We start from the raw sequence: 22,021 nt of genomic DNA, 5'->3' as shown, positions 1-22,021 counted from the left end.
GTCCCCCCCCCACCCCTTCAGCCACGCAGCTGCACAGGCAACGCTCCGGGCAGCATGGCTGCGCGCTTGTGCAGGGTAGCGCGGCAGCGTGTCTGGCGTGGCTCCAGACATGCTGCTCTGAACGGCATGGTAAGGGAATTGGGGGGGTTGGATATGGGGCAGGGAGTCCTGGGGGGCAGTCAGGGGACAGGGAGCAGGGGTGGTTGGATGGGGCAGAGGTTTGGGGGGGCAGAGGGCAGGGGTGTGGATAGGGGCCAGGGCAGTCAGAGGACAGGGAGCGGGGGGTGGGGTGGATAGGGGGTGGGATCCCGGGGGGAGGTTAGGGGTGGGGGTCCCGGGAGGGGGCGGTCGGGGACAAGGAGCAAGGGGGTGGGTTGGATGGGTCAGGGGTTCTGGGGAGTCAGTCAGGGGGTGGAAAGTGGGAGGGGTCAGATAGGGGGCAGGGGCCAGGCTGTTTGGGAGGCACAGCCTTCTCTACCCGGACCTCCATACAGTTTCGCACCCCAATGTGGCCCTCAGGCCAAAAAGTTTGCCCACCCCTGCTCTACACACTGGACAGGGCTATGGTTGTAACCTTATTGTATCAAAGTGGTTGACTGCCTGACTTAGGTTTGTCTTAAAAAAACCTTTCCAGTTATGTGCTATAAACGTTTAAGCTTTATCAGATTTAAAAGATGTATTTGTTCTGACAGCAGGAAAGTGGAAACTGCCACTGTTGCTACACCACACAAATTGTCAAGTAGTAGCTTCAGCAATAGATAAACCAGCAGCGTGACTGCGAGCGTGCACACCTGCACGAGTGCATGACGGAGAGCCATACCATTGTGGAAAGCCACAACAGAGAGACGACTTCTACATTTGGTTTCAACACTCAAATAAAGTCAGTCACCAATTTCAGCCAGAAGCCCTGTTGGGAGAACAAGTACGGGTGGATCCCAGACGGGTGGGCTCCCTCGCACAAAGACGCAGACAAGACAAAACAAGGATTCTCACAAAAATAATTGCCGTATTTCCATTTCATCTCTAGCTGTGGACAGCAGCCACGGCAGGGGGCTGTCTGGGCGGCCACACCGCGGAATGGGTCACACTTGCAAGGGTTTCTCCCCAAGCATAAGAGCTTTTTATTTGTTAAGACCCAGGTGCCGAGCTGGTGCCGAAATCCATGTGCGCAGCCAGCTAGGGTGACCAGACATCAAGTGTGAAAAATCAGGACTGGGGTGGGGGGTAATAGGAGCCTATATAAGAAAAAGACCCCAAAATCGGGACTGTCCCTATAAAAACAGGACATCTGGTCACCCTACAGCCAGCAGAGCTTCTTCATCTGCCCTTAGCTAAGAGGCTTGCCAAGCTGGGCCCTGCCCGAGGGTAACCTGATTTTATAGGCACAGTCCTGATTTTTGGGTCTTTTTCTTATATAGGCTCCTATTACCCCCCACCCGTCCCGATTTTTCACACTTGCTGTCTGGTCACCCTGCCCTGCCCGTGGCGAGCACCAGCCAGCTCTACCAGGGCTGCTGGGACAGGTTTTACAGTGGGGGTGCTGAGAGCCATTGGCCCACACCAGGAGCCCTGTGTCCGATGCTACAGCACCCTCCCCCCGCATCCCTCATTCCGGCCCCTGAGCGCCCCAGGCTCCTCGCCCGGCTGCCTACCCCTAGGGGCGCTGCGGCCCCAGAGGGCCAACCCCGGAGCGGGGCCCGCCCGCGCGGCTCCTATTGGCCGAACCGAGCTCCGCTCGCTGCCTCTCCCGCGCCTTGCCCAGCAGCAGATCCGGCCTCACGTGACCTGCTCTAGGCGGTCACACAGCCCGTTTCAGTTATTGTCCACGGTCCCTTTATGTCACTCCCCACCCCTTCGCAACGCACATTTGATTACGCATGCGCAGTGCTCTTCCCGGAAATACTCGGTCGGACGGTTAAGTGGTCCTTGGTCAGCTGACACGGCCCTCCATAGTAGTGGGCGGGGGCTCCCGTGTCACGTGACGCCCCCGGGGCGCTTCTGTTCTCGCCGTGCCTACAGGAGGGTCTGCGCGTGCGCAGAAAACAGCTGTCATCCGCGCACGGAAGAAGCCCAAAAAGCAAAGCAAAGCAGGGAGCGAGTGAGGGGGAGTGCGGCCGCTCCCCCGGCCCTGCGGTGCCGTTACCTTCCCCGTCCAGGTACAGTCCGTGGAGCGGGGCCGGAGAGCACAGACCCCCGCTGGGGGCAGAGGCCGGGCCTGGGGGTGCGGCTGGGGGAGCCCGCAGGGGAGGCCCCTGAGGGGAGCAGGCAGGGGCTGGAGCCCGCGGGGGAGCGCGGTGGCGCAGGGAGCAGCGGGGTTGCCTGGGGAGAGGAGGCCGGTGCACGCAGCACTTAGGCGGGGATGCCTCTGCCACCTGCTCGGGGGAGGGGCCGGGAGCGGGACTGGAGTGTGTGGTCTGTGTGTGTGTGAGACCGGGGCTGTGTTTGTGGTGAAGCAGGGATGAGTGGGGAGCAGGGCACAGCTTGTGTGTATGGGGAGGGGCCGGTGGTGGCTTCCTGTGAGCAGCCCTGGCCCCGCGGAGAGGCGGGCAAGGGGGTGCGTGTGGGTCCCAGCTCCCTATGCCATGTTCACTGGCTACACCCTAAACCACCAGGTGGTACGGTGCTGCACTGGCTTAACAGGACGTGGGGGGATCACACAGGAAACCAGCCCGCTTGCCCCAGCTGTCACTGTGGCTGCTGCCCTTGTGCACGTTGCAGCTGGGCTGGGTGCATCTGTTAGTTCGGAGCGAAATGGAAGGAAGCGAGGGGCAAATGCAATTCTTGTGGCGCATGTTGAGTTGTTTGGAGTTTGTGTTTACAAACATGCTATTGTATTTTAAAACAAGTGTTTTCATAACATTAATGAAGTGCCTCCCACTTCTTATGTGATTGTACTTCAGAGTTGGATATGGGCATGTGTGTAAATCTGGATAACCTACTGTTGGAAAAAATCCCATTTAAAAAAAAAAAAGTAGTGAAATGAATACAGCAGGTGTATCACTTTGGCCCCAATTCTACAATGACTCAGCATGGGTTGGCCCCCTACTGAAGTTGTGGTGCTACATGTGGACACAGATGTCTGTCCAAATAATATTAATTCCTACCTCTTATGTAGTGGTTTTTGTCTGTAGATTTCAACATGCTTTACAAATGAAATAAATGTTGTTATTCCCATTATACAGATGGGGAAACAGAGAGCTGAAATGACTTGCCCAAGATCACCCCGCAGGCCAGTGGCTGAGCCAGGAATAGAATCTGGCTCTCCTGAGTGCTAATTGGTTACTCTATCCACTGGGCCATATTGAATCCCTTATAAGATTGGAACCTTCAGGAAGTGTTTTGGATCCTCTGTTATAGGCTGTATTGTGGATTCTTTTGCTTTGCATTGTGAAATAGTTCTCAATATTTTTATAGAAAAAGATTATTCTTAAAATCAGGCTTGGTAAATGAAACTAGCAGGTGTCAGCTAAACATAATCAATTAGTTCAATAGTGCATGGCATTAGATTGAGGAGATGCTGTTTTGACTTGAATTGTGACACTTTTTAAAAAGCCATGTAATTTCACAGATTCTTCATGTATGGATTTGAATACAGTTTTCTGACTGTCCTATTCTCTCAATCATATTCTTTAGATTTTTTTTTCAAATCATCCATTTTTCTGTTCTTGCAGTTTCTGTAAACTATAGATGCAGTAGAACAACATATACATTTCTTGTTGTAGTTGATATTTCAGTGAAAGTTAACCAATACAAGACCATAGTTTAGTACTGTCACCTAGGTGTCACTAAGTGGTTAACAGGGGATTGTAGTTCAGAGATAGGATTTCTATTGTCATTGTCAAAAAAAGATCATAAGCAAACTCTCAATAGAATGTAGCAAGGAATTTTCTGTGTAATAACTGCAAAAACTAGAAAGAAAATGGTTACTGTATTCTGAGTTAATTATCATTTTAGGCCCCAGTCCTACAGCTGGCTCTGTGTGGGTACAGGGATTCACCTATGCAGAGCAAGTTGCAGGATTGGGACCTTAAATTCTACATTATCAATCTACTTGAAAGTCAGAAAATAAAGGTAAAATCCTCCTCTCCTCACTTGTTCAAGTAATCCTATTAGGTTCATTTGGATTACTCACATGAGTGAAATGTGTGGGATTTGATCCCAAATCAGTAAAAGTATCATTGGTTTCAAGGTCTGGTTAAAATTAACATTTTTTTACTTTGAACATTTCTGTTAGGTTGTAATGCATTTGAATGAAGAGAACTGATCTTGTTTCTTTATGTAAAGAAAAAATTCTTCCTATTGATTGATTGATTTTCAGTGTTTATATCATTTCAGAGACCGAAGGATCCACCTTCAATATTCTTAAATAAATAGTTTTAAATTTATAGTTTCTTCCATTATTGCTCCTAATCTTTTAAAAGTAGGGACAGAAATTATCAGATAGTTGACATACCTATAATTTGTAAGCTGATATATTTTATGCAAAGCAAAGGGATTTGTAGTGATGGGTTAGTGGCTTGTGTGTTTTTTTTTTTTTTTTTTAAAGAGAGAAACAAAATGGCACAGTGACCTTTTTCTTGAATGCATTTTTTACTAAGATATTGAGTATGATGGCATACATATTTGTAAAATTATTTCTCTGTCAGTGTCTGTACTTTGGTAACCACCAAATGGTTTCACTGCAACAACGCAACCCCCAAATGTAGACAAACAAAAATGTGATTTGCAAAGTCTATTTTCCCTTGCTTGAAATTGGGGTAAACTGAACTGGTGTGATTCATGGCTACCCTTGTTCCACTTGAATTTGTGCTGGTATAGCTATGCCAGTTGCTGGCCACTGGTGGCTGAACTGTGGCTAATCCCTGGTAATAAAACCTATACTACATAACCGGGATCTACTTTTTTGGGATGTCTCCCAGGAAATGATTTTAGTCTAATAATAAAGAATGGTAAAGATTAAGCCATAATCGGGTCAGATTTAGCATACATTGCACTTAATGGGGGGGGGGGGGAGGGAACATTTAGACAGAATGAAGAGATGCTAAAATATGAAATTCTAAGATTTAGCCTTCTAATCATAGATTGCAATGTAAATATTAAAAGAAGAAAACTAGATGGAGTGAGTTAGTTTTTTGGCTTGTGTCTCTGTTTAATACAGTATTTTGTTTAAAATTCAGACCCTTAATGACCAGTCAGGTGGGGAGTTGTGTGCCAAACTTAAATGTACAATTACCACAGTTATGCATTCAAATCAGTAAATTACGCAGGCAAATGCGAATTATTATTTTAGATTGTTTAAAACGTGGCCTCTTTGAACTGGGGCAGCTGCTTAATTATACTGCTTCATGTTTCTTTAATGAATTAATTTTGAAGTCTCTCTTATTTCAAGTTGTCTTCTATTGGGATTTGACTGAATCTGATGGTGAACATATCTTGGTTTTAGCTACATGAGGTGGCTAACTGTATTCAAATATAGTTTAAATGAAAATGATGTTTGAAAACTGTTTTTCGTTTTGGTTAAAGTATATATGGAACTTTAGAGTAGCTAGCACTTTTTATTATAATTTTCTTACTATTTGATTAAAATCTTTAAAGTTCCTCTCAATGATTGTAGCAAATAAGAATTGTTCTTGGGACAACCATAACACTTTTCCAAAACAAAAATGTATATAGTGTAACAGTGAGGAACTTGTTATTGCTTTTTGGTATTTTTTTTGCTCATTTCATATCTACAACAAAACAGTAAACAAGTAAACAGAAAATAACTGTTTAGTATGCTGTTGCATTTTAAAAAATGCCCCTCCCCCTTCCCTTCCATAGAATCAGAAATTAGCAAGCTTAAATACTGGATATTCTAGAATGAGAACTTAATGAGTTATTCTTGCATATTTCAAACATGTAATAAGGGGATTTTATAAGCAGTTGCATACTGATGGGTCTAAAGTGCAGTATAAAACTGCTGCTTTTTTGGAGCAGCAAATCGTTAAGGAGCTTTGTAGGTTTCTTAGATGGTATTGCATTTAGTTGTACTATCATAGATTTATATATTAATCTAGGCCTTATTTCATTGGTTAAAAGGTGTGAAATTATAAATGCTAAATAAGGTCCTGATGCTGCATGCTTAAATACTTAATTTTATACACATGAGTAGCCCCAATGACTTCAAAGGAACTTCTCATGTACTTAAAGATAAGAGCATGGATAAGTTTTGCAGGACTTGAGTCTAACTTTGGATAAAAATAAAGAAGCATTCTCAGGTTAAAATAATATTTAAAGCAGATTTTCGTATCAATAATTTAAGATGTTAAAATATGAGAGAGTTTGAATTTTAAATGTATTAAGGTTAAAACAACTGCATAATGCAAAAAGTAGAAAGTGAAAGTAAATTTACTTTTATCTGTAGTTCTCATCAGTTTCACTTTCTGGTTCTGAAACATTGGCAGAATGCTACAATTGCAAACCTTAGGCAGGATTATTTAAATCCAAAAACAACTTAAAAAAAGAAAAGAAAATTAAGAGTAAAAATACAATTAGGAAGGCCAAAAAAGAATTTGAGGAACAGTTAGCCAAAGACTCAAAAAATAATGGCAATTTTTTTTTTTTTTAGTATATCAGAAACAGGAAGCCTGCTAACCAACCAGTGGGGTCACTGGACAATCGAGATGCTAAAGGAACACTCAAGGACAATAAGGCTATTGTGGCAAAACTAAATGAATTCTTTGCATGGGTCTTCACGATTGAGGATGTGAAGGAGAATCCCAAACCTAAACTAGTCTTTTTAGGTGACAAATCTGAGGAACTCTCCCAGATTGCGGTGTCATTAGAGGAGGTTTTGGAACAAATTGATAAACTAAATAGTAATAAGTCACCAGGACCAGATGGCATTCACCCAAGAGTTCTGAAGGAACTCAAATGTGAAATTGCGGCGCTACTAACTGTAGTCTGTAAGCATTTAAATCCGCTTCTGTACCAACTGACTGGAAGATAGCTAATAGGATGCCAATTTTTAAAAAGGGCTCCAAATAGGCTTGCCAATTTTGGTTGGACATATTTCTGGAGATTTAATCATATAACATAATCTTTAATTAAAGATTAATTTTTAATTCCTGGAGACTCCAGGCCATTCCTGGGGGTTTGGCAACCCTAGCTCCAGAGGTGATCCCAGCAATTACAGGCCGGTAAGCCTGACTTCAGTGCCGGGCAAACTGATTGAAACTATAGTAAAGAACAAAATTGTTAGACAAATAGATGAACATAATTTGTTGGGGAGGAGTCAACATGGCTTTTGTAAAGGGAAATCACGCCTTCCCCATCTACTAGAATTCTTTGAGGTGGTCAACAAGCATGTGGACAAGGGGGATCCAGTGGATATAGTGCACTTAGATTTTCAGACAGCCTTTGACAAAGTCTCTCACCAAATGCTCTTAAGCAAAGTAAACTGTCATGGGATACGAGAGAAGGTCCTCTTATGGATTGGTAACTGGTTAAAAGGTAGGAATAAATGGTCAGTTTTCAGAATGAAGAGAGGTAAATAGTGGTGTCCCCTGGGGCCTGTACTGTGCCCAGTCCTATTCAACATATTCATAAATGATCTGGAAAAAGGGGTAAACAGTGAGGTGGCAAAACTTGCAGATGATACAAAACTACTCAAGGTAGGTAAGTCCCAGACAGACTGCGAAGAGCTACAAAAGGATCTCTCAAAACTGGGTAACAAAATGGCAGATGAAAGTCACTGTTAATAAATGCAAAATAATGCACATTGGAAAACATAATCCCAACTATACATGTAACATGATGGGCTCTAAATTAGCTGTTACCACTCAAGAAAGAAATCTTTGCGTCATTTTGGATAGTTCTCTGAAAACATCCAATCAATGTGCAACAGCAGTCAAAAAAGCAAACAGAATGTTGGGAATCATTAAGAAAGGGATAGATAAGACGACAAAAATATCATATTGCCTCTATATAAATCCATTGTATGGATTTACATGTATAAATCCATACAATGGATTTATATAGAGGCAATCCATCCATCTTAAATACTGTGTGCAGATATGGTCCCCTATCTCACAAAAGATAGATTGGAATTGGAAAAGTTTCAGAAAAGGGCAACATAAATGATTAGGTGTATTGGATGGTTTCCGTATGAGGAGAGTTTAATAAGACTGGGACTCTTCAGCTTGGAAAAGAGATGACTAAGGGGGGATATGATAGAGGTCTATAAAATCATGACTGATGTGGAAAAAGTAGATAAGGAAGTGTTATTTACTCCTTCTCCTATCACAAGAACCAAATGAAATCAATAGGCAGCAGATTTAAAATAAACAAAAGGAAGTATTTTTTCATACAACGCACAGACAACCTGTGGAACTCCTTGCCAGGGGATGTTGTGAAGGCCAAGACTATAATAGGGTTAAAAAAAGAACTAGATAAGTTCATGGAGGATAGATCCATGACTGGCTATTAGTCAGGATGGGCAGGGATGGTGTCCCTAGCCTCTGTTTTCCAGAAGCTGGGAATGGGCGACAGGGCATGGATCACTTGATTGCCTGTTCTGTTCATTCCCTCTGGGGCACCTGGCATTGGCCACTGTCAGAAGACAAGATACTGAGCTAGATGGACCTTTGGTCTGACCCAATATGGCCATTTTTATGTAAAAAGAAAAAAAACTCATTTCTGCCAGTAAAAAGTGAAATCCCGTTCCCATCAGGCAAAATGTCAGTGTGGCTAGGATTTCACTCAGTTTTTTTGGAAATCTAGTTTTCTATTAAAACTTAAAGCATGAGCCTAAGGCTTAATAGTGTCCCTTTTAAAAGAACCTAGATAATTATTGTAAAAGCACCTGCGGAGAAGGAAAGTAACGAGACTGACATTATTGTGGGCGGTGAGGTTCAGTTAATTTTCACCATTTATTTCCTTCATGTAGAAGTGACCTTACAGTGTACTCAAAATTACAAATATATTTGATACGTTGAAACCAGATAAATTGTTTATACCAGTGTAGTGGTTAAGAAGAAGACATTTTATTATGAATTAGAAATTGGGCGGAAATATCGGGAATAAAGCAACAGAAATGAAAGTATGATTAAGGAACAGTCAGATATTTTGTAAAGGGGGGAGGATGGAGTGGCAAAACCAGGAGGTTTATGACAAATCCCAAGAGATTTCCTTTTTAACAATTCCTTTACTCTGTTTTCTGCAATTACAGCTCTGCTAATAGCTATTATTAAGGTTGTTTAATGTTTTTCCTGTAACTCTGTGTTTTTTGTTTCTTGTAACTTAGACAAACGTTAACCTTTTGGGCTGAAACTTTCTAGCTTGGTCTCGGTCTCAAGCTGATTGCTTTTGATTAAACATTTAAAAAAAAGTTTCTACTTTTGAGAGTAGGTCAGTGAAAAACAGCTAACATATATATATTTTGTTAAATCTTTTTTTATAACAGGTTTAGTGTCCCAGGGATTTTGCGTATGGATTTGAAATTTTGGCAGGGTGATATTTACGAGTTCGGAAGTTCCTTTTGCTGTCCCCGTGAAAATCCCTCTACGTTTGACTGAGTTATGAACCATGGGAACTTGTTAAATGCATGCCTGCTCCTGGGCCACACTGAGCCTCACATATCACTTCTAAATTGCTATATGGAGCTATAGCTTCAAACCCAACACAGGCAAAATGAATGTAGTTGGTTCTTTTCCCCCATCAAGATGCCTGTTGGTTTGGGGGAAGGAACACTGGGCTGGGAATCAGGAGCCTTTTTTTGGTTTTGCCTCTTCCATTGATTAGAATAATAATAATTTGTGCTTCTCAACTCTTATTATTGCACAAGACTTTATATCTCTTCCCTAGGAGGGAGGCGCATATAATTCCTCCCCTTTTACAGGAGGAATAACCAAGGACTAGAGAGGTTGCACGTGTCCCTTCTAGCAGAATTGGGAATAGAACCCAGATCTCTAATATGGTGGACCGAAGTCATCTCCTCTAAACTACACTATCTTTCAGCAAGAATATGCCAAATCTGTGTGCTTGGCTATGCTGCAAAATGGGGCCCTTTTTTCATAGAAAATGCTTTGAGACCCACCGAGAATTAGCAGTATGTATAGAACCCAGGATTCCTAATTCTCAATCCTCTGCTTTAATCACTCATTTCCCAGAGACAGGAATTCTGCTATCTAACTTTCTAAGTATTGTCTAGCAAAGACCTGCATGTGATGGAATTATTTTCTCCATTCCCCCCCCCCCCCCCCAAGTCCATTTAAAAACTGTTAAAAGCATATTAGGGTGTAAAATGAAGGTGTCAAAATTTAGGAAGTGTCAGTATTAAGCTATACCACGCAACCCTAATTCTGCTCCTTTGTGTGTATGTATTATGACACAATTTTTAACTTTAACTATGATCATGTATAATTGTTTTCCCACTTCTTTGTTCAGTGCATGGGATGAACAGTGAGTGAGGCAGGGACTGAAGGAAGAGAAAGGAGAGTTTTGTGATCAAGATGCTGGCCTGGGACCTGTGATAACTGGTCTCTGGCTCTGCCATAAATTTCCTACACGATAAACCAAAACTTTTGGACGTGATCACTAATGTGATTCTCTTTTATTGGGTGCCCTATTTAAGACACCAGGGATTGATGTTTTTTCAAAAGTTCTCAAGACTCAATTCCAGTTGAAGTCAGTGGGACCTGTGAGGTGATCACCTCCGAAAAAATCAAGAATTAAGTTCAGCATTCAGTTACTGAATGTGATGTCCCCTTAGGTGCAGCCTGAACTGCTGTATCCCCTTAGCTCTCCAGCCTAGGATTTTACACTGCTTTGGTAGTGAACAGCAAACCCCTCCAGGCTCTGCTCACTCACAGCCACCAACATGCAAAGTCACTCCCAGATGAATATATGAATGCTATGCCCAGCCATCCATGAATAGATACAGGGTGATAGCCGCCTATCCGTCAGTCCCAGCCTTGCCTCCAGAAATGTGCATCTTGTATTGTTCAATAGCCCACTGGACCGTACAAGATCATGAGTTAGTCCCTCATTCCAACAAATATGCACCAGCCCTGTTGGCCTGAGTAGAGATTTTCCAAACACTTCAAACAAACACACTGGTTTAGATAAAACAGTAAAAACAAGTTTATTCACTAGAGAACGATAGATAGATTTTAAGTGATTTATAAGTGATAAGGAATAAAAGTCAGTGTTGGTTACAAAAGAAATAACAAGATAAACGTGCAAGCTAATTGCTAAACTTTACCAAGACTATTATGTTTAAAAACAAAAAGGTTTCTCTCACCCAAAAGCTTGCAACAGTCTGTACTGCTGAGAAAAACCGCCAAGCCAGGACCACTCTCCCCAGTTCAATGGTGTCTTACAAGCAATCTTGTTGCTATGTAGAGAGGGAGGAGAAGAGGTGATGAGGTCACTGCCTCTCCTTTTTATACTCTGATCCTTTGTACTGGAAAAGTCTTTGCTGGGTCATGGGATCAGGCAGTTCCATGGTGTATGTGAACTGCCAACTGTCCTTCAGGTGAATTGTAAATTTCTTGTTGACAACTCCCTTGCTGGTGAATCTCCGATTAAGCAGGTAGTGGCCGTTTAGCACTTAGCTGGTGTGCCACTATCCCTTTGTCTTTGAGAAAATAGTTTGAGGGCATTACCTAGAATTACAAATTTCAGTAACAAACTTATAAGAAGATCTCACAATTTTACATGCAGTGATGTTACACACATTTCATCAGGATAATAATATTCAGCAAATTTAAGTTTTCAAATGATGCCTCACAAGGCATACTTAGTACACAATATATCATAACCATATAAAAGTGGGGTACATGGGTGTACAGGGTTGTCTCAGTGAGCTATCCCAAATAGGTGGTCACTTACAAGTTTTGGCCTTAATCTCCCTGTGCCTGGGCCCCTCACTTGTAAAATATGGTATTAATTCTCTAAAGAAGTATTGTGAAGATAAATTCATAACTGTTCGTGAGGCACTCATATGTACACTGTAGTGGTGAGAGGTTTATAGAAAAGCTCATGAAGACATTCTTGAAAAATTCCTTATTCAGTGAAAGGTTTAGATGGTGTGCAGTAAATAAGATGAGTCACCTTTTGAATGAAGAGGATAAAAAGAAATATTGAGCAGCTGCCTCACTGAACATTGCCCATCCTATGTGGTGACTGAAGTAAGTGTCTGGGCAGGGGAAAAAACATCATGTAGTCATATAAGAAAAGATTGTATCATGATGCATACTTACAAAAAGGCAAAATTAAGGTTGCGTGTGCTACCTGGATTCTGGCCTTTCCGAACTTTTGAATGCTTCACTCTGCAACCTTAAGAATGCTTTTTAATATATTTTTTTTTGGTGAGGAATTAATACTTGTTTTGTTTTTCCCTTTCAGTAGGATTTAAAAAAATCCATTCACAATTGGCGAGTAGGCAAGTTTTTCCTTAATGATGTGTGGGGAGTAGTGTTTGCCAGCACTTACAAAATGTATCCAGTACCTACTAACTACAGGTGGATACAAAAGACAAAGTGTACATGTGTATGGAGTGTCTTTCCATCGACGATGCTCAGGGCAGTGCCCTGGTGAAAAGGCCAGTCTCTGGGAGAACCATCACGGAAGTGACTTAGCAGAAATAAGACAGCAGTAATCAGCAAGAGCAAAACTTTTTCAGCATAAATTCAAGACAAACAACTAAAATTCTCCAATTTGGGGTTCACTCATCACTGGATCTAGAATCTTGTCTTCTTATAGGCATTCTTTTCTACGTGGCTCACAAGCAGTCATTCTTATAGCTCCTTATCAAGTCAGATGGAGGAGGGGAGAAGAGAGGAAAGCCAGAGATGCTGACCTTTTCCTTACTGAGAACTAGGTGTTGCTTCTGCATCCCGTCACAACTAATGTCTGGCTACGTGATTCACTCTACCCCCTCTAACTCTATCTGCTAGAAGGGAGAAGGTGTTTTCTGCTTCTTCTCCCTCCTCCTGGGGGCTGCAAAGGGGATTGGTAAAGAAGATTACTGCTATTCTACCCCAGAGCCTCCCATCAGAGGTGTCTACTTTCTAATGTGCTGGGGGAGGGGGGGAGGGATGTGCTCCCCCTGGCTCTGCCCCAGGTCCTGCCCTCACTCCACCCCTTCCCCCAAGGTCTCAAGAACCATAGTAAAAAATAAAAGGAATACTGAAGAACGTTTCTTATGAAAGTAGGGAATTGCTAGCATTAACTTGGGGGTAGGTGCTGTGTGTGCTTTCTGAACTCTGCTTTGCTAACACACCCAAGTCCCGCTTTTCAATGAGTTCTCCAGCAGAGGCTGTCAATCATGGCAATTCTGCACTGGCTCTGAGACATAATCAAAATTGCCTAAATAAGACATAGCCCAGATCTGCAGAAGTTTATGTGATTAATGCATTAAACCAGTGCAGAACTTAGCTTATTCTTTTGGTGTGTCATTCAGCAGCTCCATATGTTCAATGCAAGTGGCATACTATGATGTTTGTAACGACTTTCCTTCTGTAAAGTCCATCCAGCTCTCATAATAAAGGGCAGTCTCCGCTGGTTTTGCCATTTTCTCTTTCGTCTGACAGTTTTCTCCCATATTGGACAGGAAAAAAACTGATGCCATATAAATGGTTCCACAGGAACATTTTGATCATCCAAAAATAGAGAAAATCACCTTGCGTGCAATCTATTATTGCAGTAGGTTCTCCAGGCTGAAGTTTTTCCTATTTCAACTTCTTTCGCAAAAATCAACTCTTCTGAACTTTTGCTAACCTGAATGAGCCACAACAGATAGCTAAATAAAATAAAAATGCTCTTACTTCAGTATTATAGTGCACTCTTCTGACAATGGTTGTAATGGAAACGGTAGGGTTTTTTTGTGCTCCAAAAAAACAATTTCCATATCAAATATAACATTTGGTACATTTTTCATTCATGGTGTGGATAAAAATATTTGCTGTAATAAACACTTTCTAGTGTTCTGGGTGCTCTGATTTTGTACAGAGAAAACAATGAAGCATTTCTTGCTATTGAGCTTTGGTATCCGGTAACATGATCTGATTTGCAGAAATGAGTTGTAGAGACATGTCAGAAGATTAAGGTTCTGGTTTGGGTGAGGAATTTCTTTAAATAAGAAATTTAAATGAAAAATAATTTTTTAAAATCCAATTTTTATCCACACTATTTGCTCTAGCCTTCGCTGCAATTAACTGCTACAGAATTTACATACTTCTGTCTCAAGAGTTAAAATCACTCTAACTTAAATACTAATTTCAGGAAAAAGAGAAAAAAAATCATTGTGTTGAAATGGATCAATATTATAGAATGTCATCCTTCACCCTCTCCCAACTTCCTGGATAATAGTCTTCCTAAAACAAAACTTCTACCCTGGGATGAGATGCAGCATGAACATTTTTCTATATAGGAAAAAGTATCAAAGGAGTTTCAAAGTTATGGTATTTTGAAAATTTTTAATTTGTTTAGGCTCATCCTATCTCCAAAACAGCATGGCTTACAAACTCCAATTTAATTTTGTTTTGTTAGCCCTCTCCACTTTTCCCAATTACTAAATAGCACCTCTCAGAAAGGCCATCTGGTCATTGTACTTACCATTGATAACACGGGTCTACAATTTTTGAGAAGTCGTCAGCACATTTTATCTCTGAAGCAATTTATTATGTAGTTTGATGTGCTGAACTCAAATATGACAATTAAAACAACTGGCTACTGTTTCTAAGATATTTAAGTTTTTACACTTTATGTCTATGTATAGTGTAGATAGTAGAGTTTTAATCATAAATTGTAAACCTAGGTCTTTTCATGTGTTTATGGTTGCTTTACATGATAATATTTCACTTGTCCTGTTTATGTAACACTTTAAAAATCAGCAAAAGGGTTATATAAATAAAATTTACTATGAAACAAAAGGCAAAAAACTATTCTGTACATAGTTTAGTCCTATTCAGTGTCTACTCGGCGCTTCTTGGCTTGTCTCTTGTATTCATTAAATGGAGCATCTCTTGTCACTGTCCAGCAATAGTCTGCAAGCACTGATGGACTCCAATTGCCTTGATAGCGTTTCTCCATTGTTGCAATGTCCTGGTGAAATCACTCGCCGTGCTCGTCGCTCACTGCTCCGCAGTTCGGTGGAAAAAAATCTAGATGAGAGTGCAAAAAATGTATCTTTAGTGACATGTTGCAACCAAGGCTTTTGTATGCCTTGGGGAGGTTTTCCACCAACAACCTGTTGTTGTCTGCCTTGTTGTTTCCGAGAAAATGTATTGCCGCTAACTGGAAGGCTTTCCATGCCGTCTTTTCCTTGCCACGCAGTGCATGGTCAAATGCATCATCTCGAAGAAGTTCACGAATCTGAGGACCAACAAAGACACCTTCCTTTATCTTAGCTTCACTTAACCTTGGAAATTTTCCACGGAGGTACTTGAAAGCTGCTTGTGTTTTGTCAATGGCCTTGACAAAGTTCTTCATCAGACCCAGCTTGATGTGTAAGGGTGGTAACAAAATCTTCCTTGATTCAACAAGTGGTGGATGCTGAACACTTTTCCTCCCAGGCTCCAATGACTGTCGGAGTGGCCAATCTTTCTTGATGTAGTGGGAATCTCTTGCACGACTATCCCATTCGCAGAGAAAACAACAGTACTTTGTGTATCCAGTCTGCAGACCAAGCAGGAGAGCAACAACCTTCAAATCGCCACAAAGCTGCCACTGATGTTGGTCGTAGTTTATGCACCTCAAAAGTTGTTTCATGTTGTCATAGGTTTCCTTCATATGGACTGCATGACCAACTGGAATTGATGGCAAAACATTGCCATTATGCAGTAAAACAGCTTTAAGACTCGTCTGCGATGAATCAATGAACAGTCTCCACTCATCTGGATCGTGAACGATGTTGAGGGCTGCCATCACACCATTGATGTTGATGCAGGCTACAAGATCACCTTCCATGAAGAAGAATGGGACAAGATCCTTTTGACCGTCACGGAACATGGAAACCCTAACATCACGTGCCAGGAGATTCCACTGCTGTAGTCTGGAGCCCAACAGCTCTGCCTTACTCTTGGGTAGTTCCAAATTCCTGACAAGGTCATTCAGTTCACCTTGTGTTATGAGGTGTGGTTCAGAGGAGGAGGATGGGAGAAAATGTGGGTCCTGTGACATTGATGGTTCAGGACCAGAAGTTTCATCCTCTTCCTCGTGTGACTCAAGTGAGAATGATTCTGGTGCATCAGGAACCGGCAGTCCTTCTCCGTGGGGTACTGGGCGTATAGCTGATGGAACGTTTGGATAATGCACAGTCCACTTTTTCTTCTTTGACACACCTTTCCCAACTGGAGGCACCATGCAAAAGTAACAATTGCTGGTATGATCTGTTGGCTCTCTCCAAATCATTGGCACTGCAAAAGGCATAGATTTCCTTTTCCTGTTCAACCACTGGCAAAGATTTGTTGCACAAGTGTTGCAGCATATGTGTGCGGCCCACCTCTTGTCCTGATCTCCAATTTTGCAGCCAAAAGAAAGGCGATAGGCTTTCTTAACCATAGTGGTTATACTGCGCTTTTGTGATGCAAAAGTCACTTCACCACAAACATAGCAGAAGTTATCTGCACTATTCACACAAGTGCGAGGCATCTCTGCTCACTTTGGCTAAACAGAAATGTGTCCCTTTGCAAAATCAAACCCTGACAAATAAGAGGGCACGACACTGTATGATTTCTAGAGCTGATATAGGGCAATTTGTTCAGCAGAGTGATGTAAGCTTCGTTATGATTGCATCATCCATGACTTCTAGGAATAACATGATGCAATTCATATCTATGATGCAATACCAGCTTCCGATTGCATCATTCATTGTTTTGCCTAAAAAGCAAGTACTGTCCAAACCCAGTCATAGATTTATTCATAGATCCAGTCAAAGATGTATTTTAGTCATTTCTGGTTTAAATTGAGATCGCTTCCCTTTAAAACTCACTTATCCTCCGCCATTCCCAAGTCAAGGGTCGTATATACTGACCCAATAGCATATCTTGAAAACTAGAGCCAATCAACAATTTTAAGCATGATTTTTGTTCTCAGTGACCCAGAATTAGTGAAGTTTGACTACATTTATTTCAGAAGCATTTTGGCTGTAGAGCAGTGTAACAGGTCCTGAAGGGAAGTACTGCAGATGCTGAACCCAGTTGGATCTGCTGGGTAAGCACAGTGGGTACTGTAGCTTACAACTCCTAAGAGTGGGAGGATTGTATGATTCCATTCCAGAAGGCCTGGTACCTCAGGGGGTGTATTCAGAGAGACCATGAGAAGGGTCAGAGGTTTACATAGCACTGTAACTATGACAGGGTTCACAGGATCTTCTGTAGTACCAACCACAGGGGCCTTGGGTGGAGATAAGGCCGTTCCCTTTTTTTCCACCCCCCACAGATTCCCATGGATTTTCTTATGCCTAATCTATTTGAGTTTGATGGTAGATTTGCGTTATAGCATCTGTTTGTGGAAATTTTTTTCTCTTGGTTACTGTAATATCTGGCTGTAAAGAAAGTATATTAGGACCTTAGAAAATCCTACACCCCAACATGTTGGAATTTATCATGCCTTGTGGGAGAAATATATTATAAAGTTGTGCTCCTTTTAATTAGTAGTAATGGAGAAAAGTCACTTTGTGGAGAGGAAAGCCATGTCATTAAGGAGGAACACAGTTATTTTTTTATATTAATTCTGCAGGAAAGCTTTCAGTTTTATTTTTACCCTATTACTTTATTACATCAAAAAAAAAAATCTAGTATATCAGCTGATTGAAGGTGTGGGAAACTCACAATAACTCCAGATTGTCCAATAAATAAATAAATTAAGGCCCAATTTGGAAATACTGTGGGGGAAAAAAGTTTACGTAACGTTGGCCTTGTCAAAAAAGATCAAGTGCCAAAAGTAAAAAGTGTATCAGAGATGTACAGTCTGGTCACAACAAGGAAACAACATTTCTGAAAAATGTGCTGTTGATGGCAATATAGTTTGAACACCCATGTTCTTTCATATAGTGTTTAGCCACATCTTCATAGCAAGTTTCTTATGGCCATCTCCGCACCCATTTATGGTCGTGTAACATCCAAATGATAGATGCAGCTATTTCTTACATAGAAAAGTTAGCAGTAGGGAAGTATTTTATTTGTCTTTTGATGCAGGTTAGCAGCCGGAAACAAGGAAAGGAAGATAGCACCTTGTGACCTGCCAGCTTCTCATGTACCACTTAGAGTTAGAAGACTAATGTGACTGAAAGATACTGATGTACTCAACCAGCTTGATATATCGGATCTATCATTTAGTGGTATTTCATTTGTAAGAATAAAACATACAGGAGGATTGCCAGAAAGACTGTCGTGTTAATGTCTAATAAATATAATATAATCATATTTTTAATAGGGCTGTCAAACAATTAAAAATAATTGCAATTAACCGTGAGATTAAAAAATTAATCACAATTGCAGTTTTAATCGCACTGTTAAACAATAATAGAATACCAATTTAAATTTATTATTATTTTTGTAATTTTTTTTACATTTTCAAATATGTTTATTTCAGTTGCAACAGACAAAGTTGGGAGTGCTCACTTTATATTATTTTGATTACAAATATTTGCACTGTTAAAAAGTGCAATCTACAAGCCCAAGCGTAAAGGGGTATACAAATGTTTAGCATATCTGGCAGGTAAATACCTTGCAACCTGGCTACAACCGTGCCATGTGAATGTCTGTTCTCACTTTCAGGTGACATTGTAAATAAGAAGAGGGCAGCATTATCTCCCGTAAATGTAAACAAACTTGTTTGTCTGAGTGATTGGCTGAACAAGAAGTAGGACTGAGTGGACATGTGGGCTCTACAGTTTTACCTTGTTTTGTGTTTGAGTGCAGTTACGTAAAAAAAAAAATTCATGATAAAAAACTTTGCACTACAGCAGGGGATCTCAACCTTTTTTCTTGCTGAGGCCCCCCTCAACATGCTATTAAAAACACCTGGGCCTAGTGTGGGGGGACAACCCTTGGGCATAGGCGTAGTTTTACTTCCTTTCCTGGGGGGGGGGGGGGGGGAGGGGGCAAGGGCTGGCGGGGCTCGAGCCAGCTCTGCCCAACAGGGTCCAGGGAGGGAGTGCCACCTGCACCCCCGACTCACTCAGGAGGCCACCCAGTTGTCTGGGTTGTGGGGGACACACAGCCAAAAATATAATTCAAAGCGGGGACTCAGTTAAGAAGTTTGAAAACTGCTCAGGGTGCAGGGAAGGGGTTAGCTAGGGGCTGTGTGCAGGCAGGGTGTAGCTCAGGGTGCAGGGAAGGGGTTAGCTAGGGGCTGTGTGCAGGCAGGGTGTAGCTCAGGGTGCAGGGAGGGGGTAGCTAGGGGCTGTGTGCAGGGATGAGGGGAGGTAGTGGTTGTGTGCAGGCGGGGGGAGACTCCCAGTGCGGCTTTCAGCTTCAGTGTGTGGGTGGGTGGGTCTGGGGTTCCTGGCTTCAGCCCCCTGCTGCTCCTGGCTTGGAGGGGTGGGGGCAGCGATGGCTTCAGCCCCATGCTGCTCTCGGCTTCAGTGCTGGGGCTTGGGGCACCAGGTTTCAGCTCTGGGGCTCCACGGCCCCCCTGAAAGGGCTTGTTGACTCCCAGGGAGCCGCGGACCCCTGGTTGAGAACCGCTGCACTACAGTACTTGTATGAGGTGAATTGAAAAATACTATTTCTTTATCTTTTTTACAGTGCAAATATAATATATATATACACACACTTAAAAAATAATAATATAAAGTGAACACTGTATACTTTGTATTCTGGGTTGTAATTGAAATCAATATATTTGAAAATGCAGAAAAACATCAAAAATATTTATAATTTAATTTGGTAAAGTCTATTGCTGTTTTTAATAGTGTGACTAAAACTGCAATTAATCGTAATTAAGTTTTTTTATTCAAGTTAATTTGTTTTGAGTTAAATGCTTGAGTTAACTGTGATTAATTGACAGCCCTAATTTTTAAATAACATACTATTGACTTTTTTTTTTACTGTTTGTATATTATATCCCAGAGTACAATTTAGACCTACTTCAGCATGCTGTTTGTGCTACCAGCGTTATGAGACTGGTAGCTCTGGCAATGAGCCTTCTCTGAAATTTCAGGGGTGTGTTTGTTTGTTCTGAGCTCAAGTTTTCAGCAGTATTTATGATGATGTTGCAGGGTTCTCACATTAAAGTTAATGAGTTCCACGTGTAAGTCTACATGAACAAAAAAATCCCTCTTAAAATTAGGGGTAGGAAGAAAAAATAAAAATGATTACTTTAAATTTTTTTTCTTGCCCATTTCCAAAATCAACTGTTTTAAAATGTCTTTTCACACTATTAGTAAAAGGTGTAGAGGAATAACGTCTGTGGGTTTAATTCTGCCCATGTTGAAATCAATTAACTTTCATGGGTCATTTCTAATTTTTTTTTTAATAAATATTATTTCTCCAATTAAGGAAATCAATCCTGAAAATAAAAGTTTCCTGCCTATTCAAATTTTTACAAACAGAAATTGAGAAATGCTCAGATTGTTTAAAATTCAATTTTTAAAGCAATTTTAGATCTGTATTTCTATATAGCCATGTAGGTCAACCATTAAAACCCCATACATTCAGATTTTATATTAAAATTCCTGATTGAATCTTTGTATATCAGAGTAAGGATAAAATAATTCTATATTTTAACATTTTTAGGAATGTGCAAACTTTAACTGACAGCCATTATTACATTTCTGATGGGTGTCAACCAAACCATGATCAACATTTTAAATTAAAATCTTTTGGACCAACTCTGTTCACAAATCTGTGGTTTTATATGCTTCCCTCTGTGCATGGAAGAACTTACTATTTCTGTCTGCCAGTTCCAGTCCCACTTCTCTCCTTCCTATCCCTCTCCACCCCGAATTAATACTTTCTTGGGCTATGTCTACTCCACAGCGGCGCAGTTGAGCCAATGCTTCTGGTGAAGATGCTCTAAGCCGATAGGAGAGAGCTCTCCTGTTGACTTAATTCTTGCCTCCACAAGAGGTAGTACCCATATCTGTGGGAGAAGCTCTCTCACCCACACAGTGCTGTCCACACCGGTGCTTAGATTGGTATAATTTACTTAGTATTGGTATAATTCACTCAGGGGTGTGAATAATCCACAATCCTGAGCAACCTAAATTATACCAAAGTTATTTGTAGTGTAGATTAATAGATTCTAGGGCTGGAAGGGACCTTGAGAGGTCATAGAGTCCAGTCCCCTGCCCTCATGGCAGGACCAAATACTGTCTAGACCATCCTGGATAGACATTTATCTAACCTACTCTTAAATATCTCCAGAGACAGATTCTACAACCTCCCTAGGCAGTTTATTCCAGTGTTTAACCACCCTGACAGTTAGGAACTTTTTCCTAATGTCCAACCAAACCTCCCTTGCTGCTGTTTAAGCCCATTGCTTCTTGTTCTATCCTTAGAGGCTAAGGTGAGCAAGTTTTCTCCCTCTTCCTTATGACACCCTTTTAGATACCTGAAAACTGCTATCATGTCCCCTCTCAGTCTTCTCTTTTCCAAACTAAACAAACCCAATTCTTTCAGCCTTCCTGCATAGGTCATGTTCTCTAGATCTTTAATCATTCTTGTTGCTCTTCTCTGTTCCCTCTCCAATTTCTCCACATCTTTCTTGAAATGCGGTGCCCAGAACTGGACACAATACTCCAGCTGAGGCCTATCCGGCACAGAGTAGAGCCGACGAATGACTTCTCGTGTCTTGCTCACAACACACCCATTATGCATCCCAGAATCATGTTTGCTTTTTTTGCAACAGCATCATACTGTTGACTCATATTTAGCTTGTGGTCCACTATAACCCCTAGATCCCTTTCTGCCGTACTCCTTCCTAGACAGTCTCTTCCCATTCTGTATGTGTGAAACTGATTGTTCCTTCCTAAGTGGAGCACTTTGCATTTGTCTTTATTAAATTTCATCCTGTTTACTTGAGACCATTT

The 22,021-nt window shown here is 41.5% G+C and overlaps 1 protein-coding gene across 27 annotated transcripts in view; it reads left to right on the top strand.

Annotated features, from left to right (window-relative positions):
• The first annotated feature begins 1,949 nt into the window (after positions 1-1,949).
• Positions 1,950-22,021, top strand: part of KDM4C (lysine demethylase 4C) — a 427,285-nt gene continuing 407,213 nt past the window's right edge. For 20 of the 27 annotated variants that reach the window (XR_010588896.1, XR_010588895.1, XR_010588886.1 and 17 more), the window contains exon 1: positions 2,018-2,156. The gene's annotated coding sequence lies outside the window, so the exon portion shown is untranslated. Of the gene's footprint in view, positions 2,157-22,021 lie in introns of all 27 variants that reach the window. The other 7 variants (XR_010588892.1, XR_010588894.1, XM_065550533.1 and 4 more) reach the window with 3 other exon arrangements.

The sequence above is a fragment of the Chrysemys picta genome, chromosome 6 (genome assembly GCF_011386835.1).
Source record: "Chrysemys picta bellii isolate R12L10 chromosome 6, ASM1138683v2, whole genome shotgun sequence".
Taxonomy (NCBI): domain Eukaryota; kingdom Metazoa; phylum Chordata; order Testudines; family Emydidae; genus Chrysemys; species Chrysemys picta.
Note: the sequence above shows the minus strand (reverse complement) of the source record. Positions and strands in the feature narration are given on the sequence as shown.